Below are 25,129 nucleotides of genomic sequence, written 5' to 3' on the forward strand. Positions count from 1 at the left end.
CATCTGGTGCCTCCTGGTGTTCCTTGGTTTGTGGCAGCAAAACTCCAGTTTTGGTTCCATCTTCATTCCTGTATCTCTGGCCTTCTTTCCTGTATCTCTGGCTCCTCTTTTTCTGTACCCTTAAAAAAATTATGTATTTACTTATTAGATTAACACATAAAATTATGTGTGTGTGTATATATACATACATATATATTTATATTTATCATGTACAACATGTGGCTTTGAAATATGTATACACTGTGGAATGACTAAACTGACCTAATTATCATATGCAGTATCTGATATACTTATCTTTTTGTAGCAAGAACACTTTGTACCTACTCTCAGCAATTTTCAAGAATACAATATATTGCTATTAACTATAATCACCATGTGTACAATAGATCATTTAAGCTTATTCCTCCTACTTAACTGAAATTGTAAATCCTTTGACCAGTATCTCTTAACTGCCTCAATCCCCCATCCATCCCCTAGTAACTACCATTCCACACTCTACTCCTAGGGAGATCAATTTCTTGAAATCCACGTGTAAGTGACATCATGCAGTATTCGACTTCTGTGCCTGGCTTATTTAATTTAACATAATGTCCTTCAGGTTCAGTTATGTTGTCACAATGACAGAATTTCATTTTATAAGGTAGAAATAGTTGTATTTTCTTGTGTATATATGCCACATTTTATAAATAATACTACAATGAACATAGTGGACCAGATATCTCTTCAATATACTGATTTCATTTCCTTTTGATCTATACCCAGAAGTGGGGTTGCTGGATCATATGGTAATACTATTTTTAATCTTTTGAGGAATTTTCACACTGTTTTCCATAACAGGTGTTTTAACTTACATTGCCCCTGACAGTGTGCAATAGTTCCCTTTTCTGCATATTCTTTCCAACACTTGTTATCTTTCATCCTTTTTAGTAATAGCCTTTCTAACCAGTGTGAGGTGATATCTCACTGTAGTTTTCATTTGAATTTACCTAATGATTAGTAATATTTAGCATTGTTTCATCTGCCTGTTGGCCATTTGCATGTTTTCTTTTGAGAAATTGCTATTCAGATCCTTTACCCATTTTTCAATTGGGTTATTTGTTTTTTTACTATGAAATTATTTGAACTTCTTATATATTTTGGATTGAATACTTTATTAGTAGGGTTTGCAAATATTTTTCCTTCTATTCCATAGTTTGTCTTTTCACTGTGTTTATTGTTTCTTGTTTGTTCAGAGATTTAGTTTAATGTAATCCATTTGTCTATTTTTGGCTTTGTTACCTGTGTTTTTTGGTTCATATCTAAAAATAATTGCCCAGACCAATGTCATAGAGCTCTTCTTCTGCTTTCTCTTTGAGAAGTTTTAATTTTAGGTGTTACACTTACATCTCTAATTGATTTTCAGTTAATTTTTGTATATGGTGTGAGATAAGGATGTGATTTCATTCTTCTTATGTGGCTATCCAGTTGTCTCACCATCATTTATTGAAGAAACTGTCCTTTCCCCATTGTATCAAAAATCAGCTCACCACATATAACATAAATTTATTTCTGGGCTTTCTATACTTTTCCATTAGTCTATGTGTCTGTTTCTATGCCAGTACCTTCTGTTTTGATTACTAAGCTTTGTAGTATACCTTGAAGTCAGGTAATGTGATGTTCTTTTCTGTCTCTTGTGAGGATACCTCCTAGTGGATTTAGGACTCGCTGTAATCAGGAGTCATTCCATTTAATGATCCCATTCTTTTTTTTTTTTTTTTTTTTGAGACGGAGTCTCGCTCTGTCGCCCAGGCTGGAGTGCAGTGGCCAGATCTCAGCTCACTGCAAGCTCCGCCTCCCGGGTTTACGCCATTCTCCTGCCTCAGCCTCCCGAGTAGCCGGGACTACAGGCGCCCGCCACCGCACCTGGCTAGTTTTTTTGTATTTTTTTTTAGTAGAGACGGGGTTTCACCGTGTTAGCCAGGATGGTCTCGATCTCTTGACCTCGTGATCCACCCGCCTCGGCCTCCCAAAGTGCTGGGATTACAGACTTGAGCCACCGCGCCCGGCCTAATGATCCCATTCTTGATTACAACTGCAAATACCTTAACTTCATGAAGGTCACATTATGTGATTCAAATTGGACACATGTTTTATGGGGATAAAATTCAACCCACTTCCATCAGGATCTATGAGCTAAGATTGTGAATGGGTAGTCTCTTCTTTGAGGGAAGAGGTCTGTTTTTGTAAAGGTGATGATCCTCAGGTTAGGACTGAGAAGTAGAAAAAGCATTTTATGAAGCGGTTGAATATTTACAAAAACATAGGATCACAGAAAAGAATTGGGATGAATATAAATATAAAAAATCAGGGCCTAGTAACAATTTGAAATATAGAAAGGAAACTATATAACTAGAGTTGTAGAATGCTTATATATAAATAATTGGCCAATGGCTGTAGGCAAGAGTGTCACAGAAGGACTCTTCTGAAAATTAGTGCCTAGATTTTAAGGCTTTTTACAGAATTAAAAGGAAATGTTACTGAGAAGTTTTTTTGGTACATTTGAAGATACTTTGAAGACTATTTTAGAATCTTCCCAAAAAGGTATTCCCAGAACTAAAAATGGTGGAATAGACTTCCTTTTGTTAAATTGTGGTTAATAAGTTTATTTCTCTAAATTGAAAAGGGTAAGCATTATAGTTTTGATTTTCTTTAAAAATGTTCAAGATAAGGAAACTTTGAATATAAATAGTAAGTTGTTAATAAGTATATGCACAGATATTGTAATACATTTATTTTTAAAACTGTGAACTATAAATTATACATAATTATCAGTTTTGTTCATTTGTCTGTATTCTTGGGCATTTTTTCTGACGTATATAGGCAGTTGCTTTATCAATTGATGAGGACATTTATGGCAAACAGGTCTGTGTTTTAACAGCTTTCAGTTCCAGCACTAGAACATTGTATTTTAGTACCTTATTGCCTTCTATAAAAATCTACTTATGATTAAAAACTTAGAATATATTTTCAGTGAGCTTTCTGTATATATTTGAAATTTTAATAATAGAAGTAATAACATAAACCTTTGAAATATCATGTGGAAAATATTAAACATTAAATAAAGATTAACTTCAATATGAGGATTTTTTCCCTTCCTTATAACCATAGCTTCAATTCAAATTTAATACATGTTTTTATAATGCTGATATTTTTAAATAAATATACTAGACAGAACAAATAATTATTAAGTATAAAAATACACGCAGCTCTGAAAATTAAGATCATTTATAGTCCTAGAATGCCAAATCATAGGAATTCCCAAATGCTAACTCAATGCTATTTCTTCATAAAGTATTATTTTATATGACTATCTGATTACTGTTTACTCATTAATTGATAAATTCCCTCATCAATTTTTCAGTGAACTCTCAAGAGCCAAATAGATCTTAGACACTATTCTAGACACTGTGACTACAAACGTGAATAAAGTCTAGTTTCTCATGATACTTACTGTCTGGTGAACAGTCTTCACATATTAGATTTAAAGTGAATAGTCACTGGTACTCTCCACTGATACATAGATTCATATACCATACACCCCCTAATTTTGCTTTTTGTATCCACATAGCATTTTACTGGATATATATCAAAGAGTAATACATAAATTACTCTATTGACTCTTAGCCAAGAGATGTAAAGGACAATCCAGGTTCACAAACAACTTAAACTGATGAATACATGTTTTTCCTATATAAAAACAACAAATATTTTAATGATTATATAAATCCCTCATAAAACAATTTTATCATTTGCTACCTAAATTAAACAGCTTTGCAATTTAAATAAAGAAATGTACATAGATTCATTTCTGTGATGTAATATTTCAAGCATTATTATACAATGAAATAATGAGATAAATTAGTAGAGCACCTAATAATTTGGTAATAAATGCCTAATGAAAAATAGTGTGCTATATAAAAACTGACCAGAGCCATTCGTTATTTAAATGATAAACTTAAAACAGTTGAAAAATGAGATTGCTTTTTGATAATCAACATTCATTGGACTTTATATTTATATTTGAAAAGCATATATTTTTTATTTGAAAAGCATATATTTTTATTCACCATTTTTAGCTTATAATTTTACTTCTTTTTTAAATGAAATAGCATTCAAATAGAAGGTTCAAGAAAGTGTAAATATTACTTTCTTAAGTAAAAATAACAAATTATCTGGTTAAGTATCTATGATCTATGTATCTTGATATATTTTATACTTGTTTAGAAAATGATACACACAATTATTAACAACGATTTCCTTTAGGAAGAAAAACTGGGGTAAGGTAGGATTTTTTTTTAATAATTTTTAAGTTATTAAGGTATGAAAAAAACATATTTTTACTGGAAGCCTAATAAGTTTGATTAATGCTTTAAGGAATTATAACTATTCCTTGTCCTCCAGACAGCATAAAACTTTAGTATGTATGCTATTGTACACGCATACATACATGAAATAGAGATCCCTATTTCATTAGCTATTTTAACTCATTTCTAAAAATTATGATTAGCACACTTTAGAATAAATAACAATTCCCTTAAGACTTATTTTTTTCTTGGTAAGCTTTAAAATGCCTGAAGTTCTGACTTTTTTTTTTAATACAGCACTACATAGAAATATGTTTTTAAGTCTATTTTTAACTTAATTAGTTGATTCACTAACTTGTTTGAAAAATAACTATTGAGTATCTTATATGAGCTAGGGAAGTTTTTATTATCTGAAATTGTAGACTCGATACTTTTTTGAGACTGAATATTATCACTTAAAACATTAATTTCTTATAATTTCTGTTCTTGTACATTTGCTGAGGAGTGCTTTACTTCCAATTATGTGGTCAATTTCGGAGTAAGTGCGATATGGTGCTGAGAAGAATGTATATTCTGTTGATTTGGGGTGGAGAGTTCTATAGATGTCTATTAGGTCTGCTTGCTGCAGAGATGAGTTCAATTCCTGGATATCCTTGTTAACTTTCTGTCTCGTTGATCTGTCTAATGTTGACAGTAATTGTAAACTAGTTCAACCATTATGGAAAACAGTATGGCGATTCCTCAAGGATCTAGAACTAGATGTACCATATGACCCAGCCATCCCATTACTGGGTATATACCCAAAGGATTATAAATCATGCTGCTCTAAAGACACATGCACACGTATGTTTATTGCGGCACTATTCACAATAGCAAAGACTTGGAATCAACCCAAATGTCCATCAGTGACAGACTGGATTAAGAAAATGTGGCACATATACACCATGGAATACTATGCAGCCATAAAAAAGGATGAGTTTGTATCCTTTGTAGGGACATGGATGCAGCTGGAAACCATCATTCTTAGCAAACTATCACAAGAACAGAAAACCAAACACCGCACGTTCTCACTCATAGGTGGGAACTGAACAATGAGATCACTTGGACTCGGGAAGGGGAACATCACACACCGGGGCCTATCATGGGGAGGGGGGAGGGAGGAGGGATTGCATTGGGAGTTATACCTGATGTAAATGACGAGTTAATGGGTGCTGACGAGTTGATGGGTGCAGCACAGCAACATGGCACAAGTATACATATGTAACAAACCTGCACGTTATGCACATGTACTCTAGAACTTAAAGTATAATAATAATAAAAAATTAAAAAAAGAATTAAAAAAACATTAATTTCTTTTGTTTTTAAGTCTTATTTGGGTCCTAATTTCATCAGTATATTCTTGCCACTTTTGTGTCTTCAGAATATTTCCTCCTTTGATTCCTCTTTACATAGTAAATCTCCCTTATCATTTCATTTTGATTGCTCCCTGACTCCCTCATTGGTACTTTGCAATCTAGTTAAGCAGTGGAACTCCTCTTATATAACATTTGCTGTCCCATATTTTCCAGCTCCTTTTCAGTTAATCAGAGCTTGCAAGTGGGTTCTACACAATAGGCTGTGTACGAGAGTGACATATGTCACTTCTGGACCAATGCATAGGCCGGGCGCGGTGGCTCAAGCCTGTAATCCCAGCACTTTGGGAGGCCGAGGCGGGCGGATCACAAGGTCAGGAGATCGAGACCACAGTGAAACCCCGTCTCTACTAAAAATACAAAAAATTAGCCGGGCGCGGTGGCGGGCGCCTGTAGTCCCAGCTACTCAGGAGGCTGAGGCAGGAGAATGGCGGGAACCCAGGAGGCGGAGCTTGCAGTGAGCCGAGATCGCGCCACTGCACTCCAGCCTGGGCGACAGCGTGAGACTCCGTCTCAAAAAAAAAAAAAAACAGCAAAGAAATCTGCAAGTGATCTTTTTCCCTGCCAACAATGTTACCACTTCATGAGATACAGGCTATATCAGACATGAAAATGACTAGGTGGATCAGAGCCCACCATTCCAACTTGCAACCCTAACACGTGCTAAACATATAGTTAGAGACCCAAGCAAATCTTTGTTGTATTAAGCTGTTGAGAAAGCATGGTTAATTTTTTAATTCAACATAATTTGATTTGTCCTGACTAATAAACCAATGACACATTTTTTTTTGCTTTATCCAGAGCTATTCTTTCTTTTTAATTATCTGATTTTAGTAAAATCCCAGTTTCGTTACTCATTTAGCCTAAGAAACATACTTATTATCTCTGTTTCTCAGCCTCCTCTATAAACTGGTAATAATTATCACTGAATCATAACTTTCTGTAAAAAAGAGAAAACTGAAATAAATGGATTTTTTTTTCTTTTTATTCCCTTGAATAATTTGGTTTCCATACCGTTTAAATCATTTAGTTGACCTAACCTTTATATTTGTTCTATGTTTCCTTGGGTGACTCACGTGTCCTTACTCAGCCACTTAAAATAAACAGCACCAAAGCACTACACTTGAAATATCTCTTTGTTTATTACATGTATTTTTTCCTAAATGGCCTTTTTTTCAGAACATCAACTAATATTTTATCATCTAATCTCACATTTATCCACCTCCCTTCTGAATTCCGCATATCCTTGTACAACTTCCCACTGGACATCTCATGCCTTTCACAAGCTGAGCATATCCAAACATCTACACTTCACTGTGTCTCCGTAGGCCATGTGTTCCTTCATGGTCCTTGTCAGCATACTTCTTCTCAGTTTAATTTTTTAAAATATTATCTTTAAGCAACAGATTATAAATTATTAAATTATATTGCTGCTATTTTATAATAATTTTCTTATTTCTTTCTGTATTCACTATATTGGTCTAAGCTCTCTCTGTCTCTGTCTCTCTCTCTCTCTGTGTATGTATGTATATGTGTATGTATGTGTTTTTATATATGTATATACACACATATAAATATAGATACATATGTAGGTGTATATATGTATGCGTGTGTACATGTACACACACACACACACACACACACAGAGTACCTAGTATATAATACCTCTTAAAATCTTTCTGAATATCAAAATCCTATTCCCAAACTCTTGTCTGCCTATTCTATGTTCTATCCAAACAGTTCTATTCTCCATTCCATAAACAGGAAATTCTAGCCAAAAAAGTATGAGAATAAGATCATAGAACTCTGATTATTCTCAATTTCCTCCCTCCAACTATATTTAAATATAAATAACCTGTCTATTGGCACTAAACTATAGAAAGATTATTTCATCAGATAGCACGGGATCTTTCCAGAATCTCCTACAGAACTGGGTTCCTGCATTATAGCATTATCACAGTGTGTCTTACATTTCAGTAATTAAAATGTTTTTAGTTTCTCTATTGATATGTGGCTCATAGAGAACAGCAAGAAGTACCTTAATTATGGTTGACTGTTAAACGACATGGGTTTGAACTGTGTGGGTCCACTTATACATGAATTTTCTTCACTTCTGCCACCCCAAGGCAACAAGACCAGCCCTTCCTCATTCTCCTCCTTCTCAACATGAAGACAAGGAGGAGCACCTTGCTGATGATCCATCTCCACTTAATGAAGAATAAATATATTTCCCCTTCCTTATGATTTTCTTAAAGATGTTTTCTTTTCTGTAGATCACTTTATCATATGAATACAGTATATAGTCCATATAGCATACAAAATATGTGTTAATATTGTTCATGTTATCAGTAAGACTGACATGAATCAATATTGTTTATGTTATCAGTATAGTGTTAATATTATTTATGTTATCAGTAAGACTATTACAGTTCTGTTTCTGGAGAGTCAAATATTACTAATGTTTATGATTTTCAGCTGCATATGGGGTTCAATGCCCCTAACATCCATGTTGCTCAGGGACCAATTATATATTCTATTTTTCAGAATTCCTAGAACACAGTGGAGATAAGTAGTAATGTCATAAAATTGGAGATAATATGTTTATTAGATTATTTGTAGAAATTAAAATACAGCAATTATGAAAATTATGACAGTTGGGCCTATAATCTATATTTTGTAATTCATAGATTTCGTTCATGAATTATGCATGGTACAAGTGAATTGATTCATTTTAATAACACTCGTTTATGGAAATGAAACAGCTAACGCTGATTCTGAAAACAAGTTATATTAGAGCACTTTGAAACAGAAAAGTAATTCATTTTAATATTAGAAAGTCTTTCTCATTTTATTAATATATTTTTGTATATCTACTATTTTGCCACAGCATATGGTATGCCTAAAAAATGGCAAGATATAAATGAAAAATTCAAATCACTGTGAGAGACCATTACACACCCACCCACTAGAATGGATAAAATAAAAATGACTGATGATACCAAGCGTTATAATGATTCTGCCCAGAGTGTGCCTATAATCATCTAATATGAAGAATTGTTTTACTAACAAACTATAGTTACAACTGTAGAATGACCAGAATTCCTGAATATGCAGATCGAACTCAGGGTTCATATTTCCTATGTATTCGGCATTCTTCGTTACTCTTCTTTTTCATTTGTATTGCATATAAAATATTATTCCACAACGTGTCAGAAAAAATATTAAGAATAATCAGCTGATAATGATGGCAGTGGCTGTTGCCATCATGCCAGCTGCGGCAGGTACTCTCGGCTTGGGTATACCCACTCTATGGAGCAGATGGTAGCCCCGCCCCTTCTGAATGGGGTCAGGAGCTCCCTGGGTGCTGATGCAGCTGCCCATCTGCCCAATCTGTGGCTGCAGACCCAAGCCCTCTGCTCCAGGGAGCATGCAGGAGCCCCACCTTCCTGGGAGGGCCTACAGCTGCCCAAACTGCAGCTGTGGATCAGAGCCTCCCTGTGCTCTTGGCAGGTGACTGGGAACAGGCAGGATCTGCCTTCCCGGGTACAGCTGCCACTGCCCTCCCAGGTGTAGGACCCGGGTGTTTGTAGCCTGCACCCTTGGGGCCTGGGAAATCCTCCTCCCCCATCTTACGGGCTTGGGGGTGTCTCCTCTAGCTGCCTGGCCTCTCTTCTGTCCTGGCCTGCCCCAATCTCAGAGTGAGGGTTAGGGTTGAGCCACAGAGACCATGAATAGCAGTGGGAGTTAGATTGATTCCTGGGTAGAAGGGGTTGGGTCCCCAGTAAGGCTCCACCTCAAACCAGGGAGGGCCTGAAGGCTGGAGGCCATGCTGTTGGACAGGGGACCAGAGTGGGGACTCCTCCTGCCTCTTCTGCCTGACCATGGCCTTCCACGGACCAATCGGTACTTCCTCCCCTCTAAGGTCTGTAAAAGCCCTGGGCTCAGCCAGAATAAGACAGAGAATGGCCAGAGGGTGAAGAGGGTAGAGAGAGTATTGTACACCAGCTGCAGAGAGGAATACTCTGTCTGATGATAGCTGGAGATGCTGCGATGACCGGCTCTCAGGAGAGAGGAGCTACCTTCTCTGCTGACAGCTGCAGAAACAACATGCCAGCAAAGAGGTGCCACCCTCTCCAGAGCCTCCTCTGCTGAGAACTGAACAGCCCATGGATGGCCTGCTGCAGAAAGTAGCTACCCACTGCGGGTCTCCTTTGAGCTGTTGTAACACTTAATAAAGCTCATTTTTCACCCTTCACATGTCTGCGGACCTCATTCTTCTGGACGCAGGACAAGAACCCGAGAAAGGCGCCACTGGCCACCGAGGTTTCCGGGAAGAAAATCAACACCCTAAAGCTTCCGTAACAATCCTTTACCACCAATAGTTTGTAGGCACTCTTTAGACCCACAGAAAGAACACATGTTTGGCAGGGGACTGGGAAAGACCAGACATTCTGGATGTCCACTGATGGAGTAACTTATGATACTGTACATCACTAAGAAAGAGATATAGTGTGTTGTGATACTCTTTTAATTCTGGAGTCATTGTATTTATTTGACCCGTTTAATGTGTTCCTAGAAAAATTGTTCACTTTTAAAGAAATCCAAGTCATTGACATCTTTTTTAGCAAATCCAATTTTCCCAATGACTCAATCTCTCTTACTTCAGAAATGATCGTTATTAAAATATGCATAATAGACTAGTCTAAAGCAGCATGAAATTACAGCAGATATTAACAGAAGATTACAGTGAATAGTCCAGTTCATTTGTTTGTTAATTTTGGTGGAAGAGTATGCTCCTAGAAGTGGAAATGTATTTCTGTAATTTCCTGAAGTAGTAGGAGAAATGCAGCATCATTAAACACAAATGATATGTAAGCTGTAGAAATCTGAGAGCACAAATAAGGTCGATGTTCAGGTTTCTCAAGTTTTTCATGCAATGACATTTATTTGACTGCATCTTTTATTTTCTCAACTAATTACGATGGATAAAAATACATGATCTTGCTTTATGTGTGGTTTTACATGATATGGTGGCACATGTTGGAATTAAATCTTATGAATGTGCTAGAAGAGGCACATTCTTCCATGAGGAGAAAAGTCATGTTAGTGTAAACATTACATATTGAAGTGGTGTGTACTGTCATCTACTATACTTATTCAGAGCTTGTTGATGAGATGAAGAATTCAATTTCTTTTCATTTATTTGTTTTTGCATCACAAGCATTCTCTTAAAGAACAGTAAAGTCTCTGAACAATCACACTCTCATATTTACCATGTTGTAATCCAAATATACATCTGAGTGTGAAGGGTTGAAATGAGTAACACTCAATAACATACAATGACTCATTTTTAAAATGGGTTTCTTTTATGATTATGGTAAACAATAATATATTGCATAGTTTCAAATAGCTGGAAGGAGGGTATTGAATGTTCCCAACACAAAGAAATGATAAATATTTGAGATAATAAGGGTGCTAATTATGCTGGTCTGATCACTGTACATTATACATATCAAGACACCACTATGTACATCATAAATGTGTATAATTAATATATGTCAACTAAAAATAAAATAAAATAAATGGGTAACTTTATATCCAGCATTATGAACTTTGGTGACCTGGAGGTTTTATGTGTGTTAGTAGGAATGCGATCAGGTGGCTATTTCAGGCTTATGTCATTAGAGGAATAGTAACAAAAGGGAGCTATAACCTCCTTGGGGTCATAGGATTTATGTGCAGAGACCAGCAGGTTCTGTTTCCTCATTGTGCTGCAGTTTTTCATATGTGAATGTTAAAGGAAACTATTTCAATTATATACACAACGCACTGCTCAGAAACTATGAAGGTGGAAACTAAGTTTGTTTTTCTTTCAACCAGACAAGGAGAGTTAAAATATATACAATCCTGGAAAAAGTCAACATAAACCAAGAAATAGTAACAAGATTATAAGCACTGTAAAATATTAAATTGTTAGCTTACATTTTCTACTAGTTTTATTTCTTTTACTAAGTGTAAAATTTGGAAATTACAAGAACTATCCGCTGCCAGCTTTTACCTTTCCTAGGCAGTTTTCATTGTGATAATGCCTTTACCAGTTGATTTACAAAACTAAATTGGCAAAATAATGGAACTGAAATTAAGAAAATACTTTGACAAATGCTCACCAGCTAGTTCAGAGGTTGCCAACTGGCAAGATATACACAGCTTAATGGAATCCCGTTAAAAATGAACACAAGTTGACATTGTCATGATTTTTGTTTATTTGTTTTTAAAAATTTCATTTTAGGTTCAGGGGTACATGTGCAGGTTTGTTACATAGGTAAACTCATGTCACTGGGGATTCTTGTACAGATTACTTTGTTGCCCAGCTACTAAGCCTAGTACCCAATCGTTAATTTTATTTGCTCTTTGCCTTCTTCCCACCTTCCACCCTGAGGTAAGCCCCTGTGTCTGTTGTGCTTCTCTTTGTGTCTAGGTGTTCTCATCATTTATTTCCCACTTATAAGTGAGGGGTTTTGTTCTTGCATTAGTTTGCTAAGGATAATAGCCTCCAGCTCCATCCAAATGAACTGTAAGACCTAAAAAGTTTCAAGTAACTCTAAAATATCCAGAACTTCCTGATTCAATAGCTGAACCATGACTTCTGAATTGCAACAGAGACAATTCCATAAACTCAAGGTAACTACATGGAAATACAATGGAGACATTATGAAAAACAGGGCCAGAATAACTCAGTCAGTATTATTTCTTTAGAATACTAATTTCAGAAAAACGAAAATGAGTGTGATCAATCAGCTGAAAATTGCTCTTTTGTGTTAGGAGGTCACTGCGTATGCTAAGTGTGAAGAATTCTTTACTTAACTGCTGCTATTCAGGTGATTCATTTTCAACCTCACATCTGTTTGTTCTGAGCTTTGATTGTTGTAAACGATGTACGTATAATGCTACCTTGGATCCTAAGTAACCTGAGGAAGTTCATGGAAATACTGATTAATAACACATGAGGAAAAAAATGCAGTGAAGCACTTTGTGACTTTTTCCTAACCTGTTATAATTTCCTGGAAGACAGGGATTGCACTGTTTTCTTCATTCTAAGTATATTGCCAACTGGCTTATCCTAATGATACTATACATTATCAAAAAAAATTAGAAAATACAGTGAGTAATAGATAAGTTATGCTTTTTCAACAGTTGTCATATTTAATTTTAAAAATCACATTTCATATCATTACTCTTGCATGCCTACTTCCCATGCAATATAGTCTGTGTAAAAATATCTTGATACAAAAACAATGCCCCAAATAACCATAGAAAAATGGAAAGATAGAAGAAAATAAAGAATGAAATGACTGAAATAAAATGATAGAAACAACACTCAAAAAAATGAGAGAAAATTTCATTGAGAGTTAAATATGAGAAAAAATGAACAGTGGAGAAGCAAACTACACATAATTCTATGTAATATTTTGGTATTCACATATTAAATGTTAAGGTGAAGATGTTTATACACATACATATTATACACTGCCAGAGACAAATAGAAGGAATTATTTTTCAATTGGAAATTGAAATATTTAGTCTTCTAATTTGGAATAAATCAAGATTTATTTCAGAATGAGACAAACTTCTTCAACAAAGGCAGTCAAGACAGATTTTTGCCTCACTTGCAGATGTTCATTTCATCTACCATTTTTACTTTAAATTTTACAAAGCAAAAAGCACACATTTTCCAAGATGAGCTTGTTGCATGCCAGTTGTATATGTTTTGTATTACAGTAGATATGGAAGGATTGGGTGTCTTGGATTTAGAAAATCTTTCAGTGTGCACTCCTAATCTTAATTAGTTACCTGCTACACTTGCTTATTTCTACACTATCTCATGTCTTTTCCAGTCTGTTGCCTTATAGTGACAAGCAGTGATACTACATGCCTGCCCAGGGCTTTACTTGTCAAATTGAAGTCACAGAAAGCATAGCACCTTGTTCTGGATGGAGCTGGATAAGATAAATTTTGTTTTTCTCTTCTTTCTGTTAACAGCTAGCTGCTTTTCGGAAAAAAAAAAAAAAAAAAGCCTTTTTTTTTTTTTTTTCCAAACTGAATACATAAAATCTGGAAAGTTGCAACTACAGACAGTTAGCTTGCAAAGGCTAAAGCCAAATAAATTACTGAGCTGTGGTGGTTTAACAGTATGTTAAAGATACAGGGATTCTTTTTCCCCCTTTTATTGAATTTAGGTCAAAGAAAGATAAATTTAAACTATAGAGCTACTGGGAGAAGAAGGACTCGTGGCTGTAAGCGGTTTGTGGTTTTGTCACTATACTAACCTTAACAATCTATGTTACAATAATAGCTTCCTCAAAATGAACATCTATTGCTTGGTTAAACATTATTATAATGATGAGAAAAACATATTATTCACAAGTAAAAATCCTGATAGTATATAATACATAGGTAGCTATTTCTATATTATACAATAGTATAAAACATTAATTTTTTAATACTTTTCTCTGTTATTTTTTTATATGATACATAATGTGGAGTTTTCACTTCGGTTTTCTGTGCCCTGTGCTTAAAACTGAGATAAGAATAGTGGCGATGAGATGCGTACATAGCATTTTATAGCTCACGTATCATATTTACATGTATTTTCTTAATTGTAACCACAAAGCTAACTTATGACTGTGATTAGGACTACATATCAGAGAGATTGTCCAAAGTACCACAGTTATAAAGTGAGAGATGTTTAGCAAGAACAAAGGTAGTGAAAATCTCTTTCTTTTCCACATTGTTGTCTCTAAATCAAGCTATAGTATTGTTCAGTTAATCAACTATTAATTATTCTCATTTTTTTCTAATCTACTTTTGGAAATGTATGCATTTCCAGTTGACCAGGGTGTTTAGTAGTTCAGGCATTTAGTTGACTAGCCCAGTTGCCTAGGGTATTTAGCTGGGAACTATGTTTTTGTGGTGTTGGAGACCACCAGTCTGGGAAGGATTTAGCTTAATAAAATTGTTTAATTTGCATTCAAATATAAAAATATATATTTATAAAAAATATTTAATTATGAAAAGATACTACTTAATACTCACTAAGTAATAGCCATGATATTTGGCAAAGAAGTAACAGCTATGAACATAAAAGGATGACTGCTGCTATCATAGAGCAATAAAGTATAGGTAAATAAATATAATGAACCAAAAATATTTTTTCTTAATTGTTATTATAATAAATTGCAAGATAGTATAAGAGCATAGAAAAGATGTTTGACTGTAGGATAGTGTAAGAGACATAACATGTCTAAAAGATTAATGATGACCATAAGGTCCACCCAAACATCTTGCAGCATGGACACATTGTGTCACTTAGTCTTGAACACAACACTGAGCTATAATCTTAAAAGATAAAAAGGCCTTCAGGGAAATATATTTTAATTTCTGACCTGAAATTGCGAGACATTTCTAGAATTGTAGGTGGAAGAATTTGTCATTCAAATGGAAGAGAGCACTTACAAAGCCATGGAAATTCTTTAAGTCAATATCTGAATTAATCTGAATTAGACTTTCTGTGGTTGTTGGCATTGGCTTGCGCTAGAACTAGCTTATAGACAGCCCACATGTTTTCCCAAGTCCACTGTCACATTGCTAGCTTGAGATCAGCTGTGGTGGGGGTATGTAGACCAAGAAATCAGCACAAAGTCACTTTTAGAACATTCTGTAAGGAGAAGGATTATGCAATGTGTGATGAGAAAGGATGTGAGAAGGTCTACGAGGTCATAATTCAAATAAGATATGATTTAAATTTAGATTTAAAATTGGGGGAAATTAGGTTAATTAGACAGTTGTGAGAAGTATTTAGGAAGTTGATATAGTACTTGTTGATTGGAGTTGAGAATTGAAGGGGAGAAAATGGCAAAAGACACCTAACATTTCTGGCTTGAGCAATTGAGGGAGTAGTTCCATTTGTGAAAGACATAAAATGTTTTACCAAGAAAAGGTAATGGATCTCAACCATGTAACTCTAGTAGATTAAAAAGAATGCTAGGTATTTTTTCCCACTTTTTCTAAGATATATATTTCTAACAAATATAATTATTCCTTCCACCTTCAATTTGTGGAGTGGGCAAAAATAAACTGAAGTACCTGTGCAAGGGAGCTCTATTTTATGAGCAAAGAGAAATGCTCTTTGTCCAGGTTAGTGACCATGAAAAGAGTGAAGTTAGTAATAGGCTTAAGCAAACAGACAGATTGGTGTGGCTTTATGGAGAGACAGCTCAAACAAGGGGACAATGTTGACCTAAATGTGGACTGGTCAAGTTCTTTTGACCACCAGGGATAGGAGATAAAAATACAGTTGGGGTTTGACTAAAAAGAGAAACTTAGTATGTTCCAGTATGGATTCACTAGGAAGAAGCCATCGAGCTTAAAGTAGTAATTTCATGCTTAGGAAGACACATTATAGATGAAATAACTAGTATTTCTGGACATGACACCTCATAGTTAAAGAAGAGTTTGGGAAGAATTTATACCAAAAGGATATGGACACAAAAGGAAAAAGCGAAACTTTTTTTTTTTTGACTGATTTAGTCACAGTCCATGCCACTAATTGAAGTAGTGAATGGATGTCATGTCTTCTCACAAGTTATAAACATTGACATTTCTGCCTACAAAACAATGTCACTAATCTCCTGGTGACTTGTTTAAAGTCATTAGACATTTTCGCACTAATGTCATTCAAATTTATTTTTAAATGTATTTTAAAGATAATGAAATCATAGATAATAATGATCTTAAAATCATCTTGCTACCAAATTAAATCATTTTTACAAAACAAAAGTTACAACAAAATTTATTTCCACATACATTTTGGCTTGATGAGCTGAAAATGTGTGTGTGTGTGTAAGCCAGTCTGTTATGGTTTAGAGTCAATTTAAGAAATATATTTTTGAGATTGCTCCATGTTCCTTATGGTTTTCTAATTCATAAACTCTATGAGTGAAAATAAACTAGTAGATAATATCATAACCCATGAATGAGGTGCGAAGGAGTGTCTGTGGCTCTCTTAATTCAATTTAACTACTTGTTAGGCTCTTTAATGTAGAAAAATTGTGTGAATCATTTTAATTTGAAAGTGGATTTTATTTTGTTTTGTCTTTTTAGACTGCTTTTCAAAACTTACCAGAACAATTTTGGTACTTTGTACATATAGGCCCTCTCGATTTTAAATCAAAGGACTACTGCTTTGGAGAATTAAATGAAGGGAAGTATTGGTTGTGTTCTTGTTTTGTTTTCGCAAGAATGAATTGAAGGAAACAACAGCAAAGAGCATTTGTTCATTAAAACTGCCTAAAACTTAAGTGAAAAATAAAGGAATTACTTCCATTCTTCTGGTCAGACTCCAAATTGAGTAATTGCATTGTTATCTTCTTACAGTTTCTTTCTATCTTCAGCTATAGCTGTTATTTTTCTCTATCCCTCTGCTGAACTACAGTGCAGTTTCTGTATGCATAATGTGAGACAGTGAATTGTTTTACACTCCAGAGTGAGGAGAGGAAAGGAGGAGGGAAAGGTTCTACTCTTTTCTTTAATTCTAGAATACTATATGATTTGATCTTTGCCTAGTTTATAACAAAACAAAAGTGCTATTGTGTATGTGATATCATTTTCTCTATGATGAAATTATTTGCCTCCAGATATTCTCTATGGTAAAAAGATATGAAATAGCACTAAACTTATGATCAAATACATCTTCCACAAAATAATCAAGTACGTATTTAGATAATCTATAAAAGGCCAGGCAGGCAAATAATTAAATATATTATAAAGTGTTTACATAAATGCTTCTTATACAAGGTTTTAAGTCATTTTCTTTAGGCTGTACGGGCTCCTTAACTATGAGAATTGGAAGATCCTGCAGTGTATGGACATAATTTTTTTTTTTCACATAGAGAATAGTTTATTAGAAAACCTTAGTCATCTTCAGTCTGCCAAATGATTTGCAATGTTGTAACATCATTCTATAAATATACTAAAGAAAAAAATATATATACCAACGCCTCAATAGAAATGTATACATATGTGCACCAAAAAGGTACATGGATGTTCATGGCAATAGAAAAGACTATAATCACATGTAACAGAATTGAAACAATTCCAGTTTTATAATTCCAATTAATACAAAATTCAAAAGAGATAATACTAATTTAAGGTGTTATAAGGATGGGATGGTGATTGAAAGCAGGCTTGAGAGGGGCTTCTGAAGCTCCTATTAATATAATATAATATGTATATGTGTGTGTATGTATGCATCTGGCTTTTGGTTACTTGGCTATATTTACTGTGTGAAAATGCATTCATCTATATAAATATGATTTGTGATACTTTCTGTACATATATTATTAACAACAAAATGTTGATTAAAACCATTAATATATTCACTAATGCCAGCCTATCCATCTGTCAAAAATTCCCAATCTGTATTTAATTTTATTTATTTATTTTAGTGTCGATAATTGTGGTTTGAATTCCATGAAATTTCTTCATGGGTGATGCTATTTTGATTTCTGACCCAACGGCATTTAGCATAGTACCTAACGAAAGATGCTCAGTGCTTCTTTTTTAAAAAGAAAGAATAAGTAAATGAAACTTTGATGTAGTTTCTGGTCTCTCATATAAATTTGGAATTAGAAAATTAAAAATGTAGCATGGCATTCTACAGACAAGTGCCAAATATGAGAAAAGAAAATGAAATGAAGGAGCCAACAGCAAGAGAGAAGAGAAAGTACCTGGAAACAAACAAACCCAGAAGTTCAATAGAACATTTCAATCTCAGATTTAATAGAAACCTGAGACCATCTAGTCCAGGGGCAGATGTTCTAATATAACTCAATAGGCCTCTGAAATAAACATAACACAGAGTTGAAATAATGAAGAACTTTCAGGTTTCAAATCTATTCTTAATTTCACCACCCGAATAAGGACACATACACAAGACATGTTTCACATGGGAAGTTTTATTACAGTTTCCTTTATTTCTCCGAACATAAGGGGTTATATTGGATGATATCTAAAAACATTTCTTTCAAGCTCTTTTACAAAATCAAAGAGATAATATTTAATGGAAAAGGTGAGAGAAAAATTTTCCTGTAAATTATCCTCTCAGATTAATTACCCTGCCCTCCCTACCACTAGGGTTCATTGTATCCAAAATTCTCTATGTTCTTTTAATGGTTAATGTAATTATCTACATGGATACAAATAGTATACTTAATTACACATGCTTGTCTACACTGATTGTGAAGTTTTTGGAGGAGAGTGATGTGTATTTATTTATTTATTTATTTATTTTACTACTGTGTCTTCTGCTTCTTGCATAGTGCTGAGGATAAAGAACATGCTTACAAAAATATGTTAACACAGTGATATCTTGTGGTAAACCTAAATTTCATAATGACCAAATCTACACAAATTCAATTATAATTCCTACCCATGAAATCAGATTGCTATATTTGTTTACATTATTCCAAAGGAAATGTTCTATTGTCAACAGGATCTCAACAAATATGGTAATTTGCAGAGAATGTTTCAGTCGCTATTTGAATGTTGATGGCTATTGGCATTCTAATGCAGTCAAGTCACTATAGTGAAATGGTAAATAGCTAATTGAAAATGTGTGAATCAGAAAACCTTAGCAAACTCAGTCTGCCAAATGATTTATAATGTTGTAACATTGTTCTAGAAATATACTAAGGCCAAAGTTATAGATAATCATGCTTCAGCAATTCCACTCTTAGTTATATATTAGTCAGAAATGTATACAGGTGTGCACCAAAAATGTGTACATGAATGTTCATGGCAGAATAATTATTAAACTTTGGATGTAATAGGGGAACACATTCTCAGTTCAACCTAGACCAAAATGGTTTCCTCCATCATGGTTCTGCATGTATTTTTTGTTTATTTCTCAGATTATTTACTGGCTACAACATATATTTTTTCTTTGTACAATTTACCCTAATCATTACTGATCATTATATGTATTACAATTTTATGAAATAATAGAGTATAGGACCTAAAGTCAAACCTATTTGGTTGAAATTTCATTTAGTCACCTATAGTACTCACTGACTGTTTAAACCTAACCTCAGTGCCTCATTTATTATCATTTATGATCTCCAGAGTGAGGGGGAATAACAGTACCGAAAACCTAGAATGGCTATAAGGTTGAATGAGGCAACTTGTGTTGCACTGAGAGCAATGCTGCCCTTAGTAAATGCTAAATATAATATACACACATCTTATAGATATGCCAGGTTTGGTTCCAGACCACAATAAAGCAAATATTGCAGCAGTGAGAATCACACAGAAGTTTTTGGTTTCCCAGTGAAAAATTATGTTCACATTATACTGTGTCTATAAAGTGTGCAATAGTGTTATGGCTAAAACATGTACATGCCTTAATTTAAAGTACTTTATTGCAATAAAATGCTAATGATTACCTGGGCCTTTAGTAAGTCTTAGTCTTTTTGTTGGTGGAGGGTCTTGTCTGGATCTTGATGGCCACTGAATTATCAGGGTACAGGTTGCTGAAGGCCGGGGTGGCTGTGTAAATTTGCTAAAATAAAACAGTGAAGTTCACATCATCAGTTGATTCTTCTTTTCACAAATGATTTATTGGTCTCATGTGATGCTGTTTGATAGCATTTTACCCACATTAGAACTTCTTTCAAAATTACAGCCAATCCTCTCAAATCCTGTCACTAGTAGTGAATATTTTCCAAAAGGTTTTCAATTTACTTTGCCCAGATCCATGAGAGGAATCACAATCTATAGCAGTGATTCCCTTACAAAACCTATTTCTTGGAAATTAAACAATAAGATCCTGAAAAATCAGTGAGTCAATAAAGAAATTGAGAAGAAAATTTAAAATTCCTTGAAACAAATAGAAATAGAAGCACAATATACCCAAACTAATGGTATACAGCAAAAGCAGTATTAAGAGGAAAGTTTATAGTAATAAGCGCCTACATTGAAAAGCAGGAAAACTTCAAATAAACAACCTAGTGATGCATCTTAAAGGACTAAAAAAAGAGTAAACCAAACCTAAAATCATTAGAATAAAATAAATGATAATCAGAGTTGAAAGGAAGAAAACTAAAATTGAAAAGAATGTATAAAAGATCAATGAAATCAAAAGGTTTTTTTTTTGAAAATAGAGACAAAATTGACAAATCTCTAGCCATACTCTAGTTTTTGGAATAGTTTTAGTAGAATTGGCATTCTTTAAATGTTTGGTAGGAGAGAATACTTCTAAACTCATTCTTTGAGGCAAGTGTTACCTTGATACCAAAATCAGACAAAGACACAGCAATAAAAGAGAACTATAGTCCAATAACTCTGGTGAACAGTGGTGAAAAAAAACTCAACAAAGTACTAGGAAATGAAATTCAACAACATAACACAAAAGATCAGTCATTATTACCAAGTGGGATTTATATCAGAAACGCAAAAATCAATGTGATACATGACATCAATATAATGAAAGACAAAAAAATTATATGATCATTTCAATTAATGCTGAAAGAGCCTTGGATAACATTCAACATTCCATCAAGATAAAAACCCTTGAACACTGGATATAGAATGAACATATGTCAAAATAATAAAAGCCGTATACTATAGACCCATAGCTAGTATAATATATAATGGGAGAAATGGAAAGCCTTTCCTGTAACATCTGGAATAAGACAAGAATGCCACTTTCATCACTCTTATTCAACATAGTACTGGAAGTTCTATCTCTTGCAATTAGACAAGAGAAAGAAATAAAGAGCATCTGCATTGGAAAGAAACAAGTCAAATTATTATTTTGTGCAGATATTATAATCTTATATTTGCAAAAACCTAATACCTTCACACAAAAAAATGCTGAAACTGATTTAAAAATTCAATAAAGTTTCAGGATACAAAATATAAAATCAACATGCAAAAATCAGTAATATTTCTATATGTCAGCAGAAACAATCTGAAGGAGAAATCAAGAAAGCAATTGCCTTTACAATGCTATAAACAAAATACCTGGACATTTACTTAAAGAAGTGAAAGATCTCTACAAGGTAAACTATAAAACATTGAGGCACAGAGTTGAAGAGGACACAAAAAATAGGAAAAATATTTTATGTTCATGGATTGGAAGAGTTAAGATTGTTAAAAATGTCCATACTCCTCAAGGAAATCCACAGATTCAATGCAATCTCTCCAACATAACGATGACATTCTAAAGAGAAATAGAACCCCGAAATTTATAGGAATTTAAGACCCAGAATAGCCAAAGACATCCTGAACAACAAAAAGAAAACTGGAGAAATCACATTATCCGACTTCAAATTATACTGGGAAGTTATATTAACAGTAACCAAAATAGCGTAGTACTGGCATAAAAGCAGACACTTAAACTAATGGAATAGAATAGAAAACCCAGAAAGAAATCCACAAATGTGCAGTGAATTCATTTTTGACAAAGGTACCAAGAACATACATTAGGGAAAGAATAATCTCTTCAATAAATGGTGCTGGGAAAATGTATATTCATATGAAAAAGAATAAAACTAGACACGTGTCTTTGTTTGTTTGTTTGTTTTTGTTTGTTTAAGACGCAGTCTCATTCTGTCGCCCAGGCTGGAGTGTAGTGGCGCGATCTCCACTCACTGCAAGCTCTGCCGCCTCCCAGGTTCACGCCATTCTCCTGCCTCAGCCTCCCCAGTAGCTGGGACTATAGGCGCCCGCCACCACGCCCGGTTAATTTTTTGTATTTTTTAGTAGAGACGGGGTTTCACTGTGTTAGCCAGGATGGTCTCCATCTCCTGACCTCGTGATCCGCCCGCCTCGGCCTCCCAAAGTGCTGGGATTACAGGCTTGAGCCACCGCTTCCGGCCTTTTTTTGTTTGTTTGTTTGTTTGTTTTGAGATGGAGTTTCCCTGTCGTTGCCCAGGCTGGAGTTCAATGAAGCAATCTCGGCTCAATACAACCTCCAGCTCCTGAGTTCAAGGGATTCTTCTGCCTCAGCCTCCAGAGTAGCTGGGATTACAGGCATGCGCCACCACACCCGGCTAATTTTGTTTATTTTGTAGATATGGGGTTTCTCCATTTTGGTCAGGCTGGTCTCGAACTTCCGACCTCAGTTGATCTGCCCGCCTTGGATTCCCAAAGTGCTGGGATTACAGGCATGAGCCACCGTGTCTGGTCTAGACCCCTGTCTTTTGCCATATACACAAATCAAGTCAAAATGAAAAAAAGACTTAAACCTAAGACCTCAAACTATCAAAGTGCTGCAAGAAAATATTGTGAAAACTCTCCAGGACATGAGTCTGGGCAAATATTTCTTGAGTTAATACTCCACAACCACAGGGAACCAAAACAAAAACAGACAAACGTCATCACATCAAGTTATAAAGCTTCTGCACAAAAAAAGGAAACAATGAACAAAGTGAAATGCCAACCCACAGAATGGGAGGAAATATTTGCAATCTATCCCTCTGACGAGGGATTTATAACCAGAATCTGTAAGGGCTTAAATATCTCGATAGGAAATAGTGTAATAATTCGATTAAAATCTAGGCAAAACATCTGAATAGACATTTCTCAAAAGAAGAAAAACAAATGGCAAAGAAGCATGTGGAAAGGTGCTCAACATCACTGATTATCAGAGAAATGCAAATCAAAACTACCATGAGATGTCATCTCAGCCCAGTTAAAATGGCTTTTATCCAAAAGCTGGGCAATAACTAATGCTGGTGAGGATGTGGAAAAGAGGAAATAATTGTACACTGTTGCTAGAAATATAAATTAGTACAGCCACTATGGAGAACAGTGTGGAGGTTTTTCTAAAAACTAAAAATAGAACCACCATATGATCTAGTAATGGCACTGTTAGGCATATATCCAAAGGAGAGAAAATCAATATATCAAAGACACATCTGCATTCCCATGTTTATTATAGTCCTATTAACAATAGTCAAGATTTTGAAGCAACCTAAGTGTCATCAATAGAAGAATGGATTAAGGAAATGTAGTATGTATTCAAAATGGAGCACTATCCAGCCATGATGAGATCCTGTCATTTGCAACAATATGGAGGGAACTGAAAGACATTATGTTAAGTGAAATAAACCAAGAACAGAAAGAAAACCTTGGAGTGTTCTCACTCATTTGCAGGAGCTAAAAAATAAAACGATTGAATTCATGGAGATAGAGAGCAGAAGGATGGTTACTAGAGGCTGGGAAGGGTAGCAAGGAGGGGTTGGAAGAAGGTATGGTTAATGGGAACAAAAATATAGTTAAATAGAATAAATATGATCTGGTATTTGATAGTACAACAAGGTGACTACAATCTATAATAATCCATTTAAAACTAACTGAAATGGTGTAATTGGAATGATTATAATATTATAATATTGTAAAACATGTAATATCTGCAAAGCAAAAGAAAGCAAAGTGAAATAAAATGATGTATGCCTGTATATTACTGTGGCTATTACTAAATTTATTAGTTGATAAAATATAGATGTCTATTTGAAGCTCCAATGTATAGAAAGAAAAGTGATAAAACATGTGTTTCATGTATGGAAGAGCTCCAAATTTGAGTTCCTACTATGACTCCAGAGTGTGCAGTGTCACTAAAGTTAATTAATCACTCCTAACCTTAATATTTCCATGTTTAATAGAACTGATTATTCAGGTCCCATACAGTTAATTTGAGGAATGTTTAGCATAAAAAAATTGATAATTGAAAACTCTCTTCTGTTACAGTTAAAAACACAATAAAGTAATATTGGAGCTTAATAAATGTAATTAGATGCTAAATATTTATCTCCCTTTGATATTCCCCTTTATGAGCATTAGGTTTTTCTAAACAAATACATTTTATTTTGCTATAAATGTTTGTGACATATATTCATACACTCCAGGAGACTGTAAGTTGAACGAATATACTCACACAGTAGATCAACTTTGTTTATCCTCTATATTTAATGTTATTTTCATTATCTTGAGGTGAGAGACCCAGAAAAAGAACACGATCTGTTTTTTCAGGCAGAATTGCGAATATAACATTGCTGAATGGGTCAGTAACGTATTGGCCACATTTGATAGAATGAGCAGAACTAGAAATTACTTTATAAATGTAGAAGTCAAATGTCAATTAATTAAGAAAACTAGAGCTGCAAAAGCAAAGGAAACATGAAAACATGTTAGGCACGAGAACTATAAAGTATGAATATGGATAAGCTTATTGTCACAACTGTACATTTTTATCCTAATTCAGTTTTATAATAACAACAAAGAATAACTGTATAAATTAATCACCTCCTTTGAGAA

Source organism: Macaca mulatta, chromosome 1, assembly GCF_049350105.2.
Source record: "Macaca mulatta isolate MMU2019108-1 chromosome 1, T2T-MMU8v2.0, whole genome shotgun sequence".
Lineage (NCBI taxonomy): Eukaryota > Metazoa > Chordata > Mammalia > Primates > Cercopithecidae > Macaca > Macaca mulatta.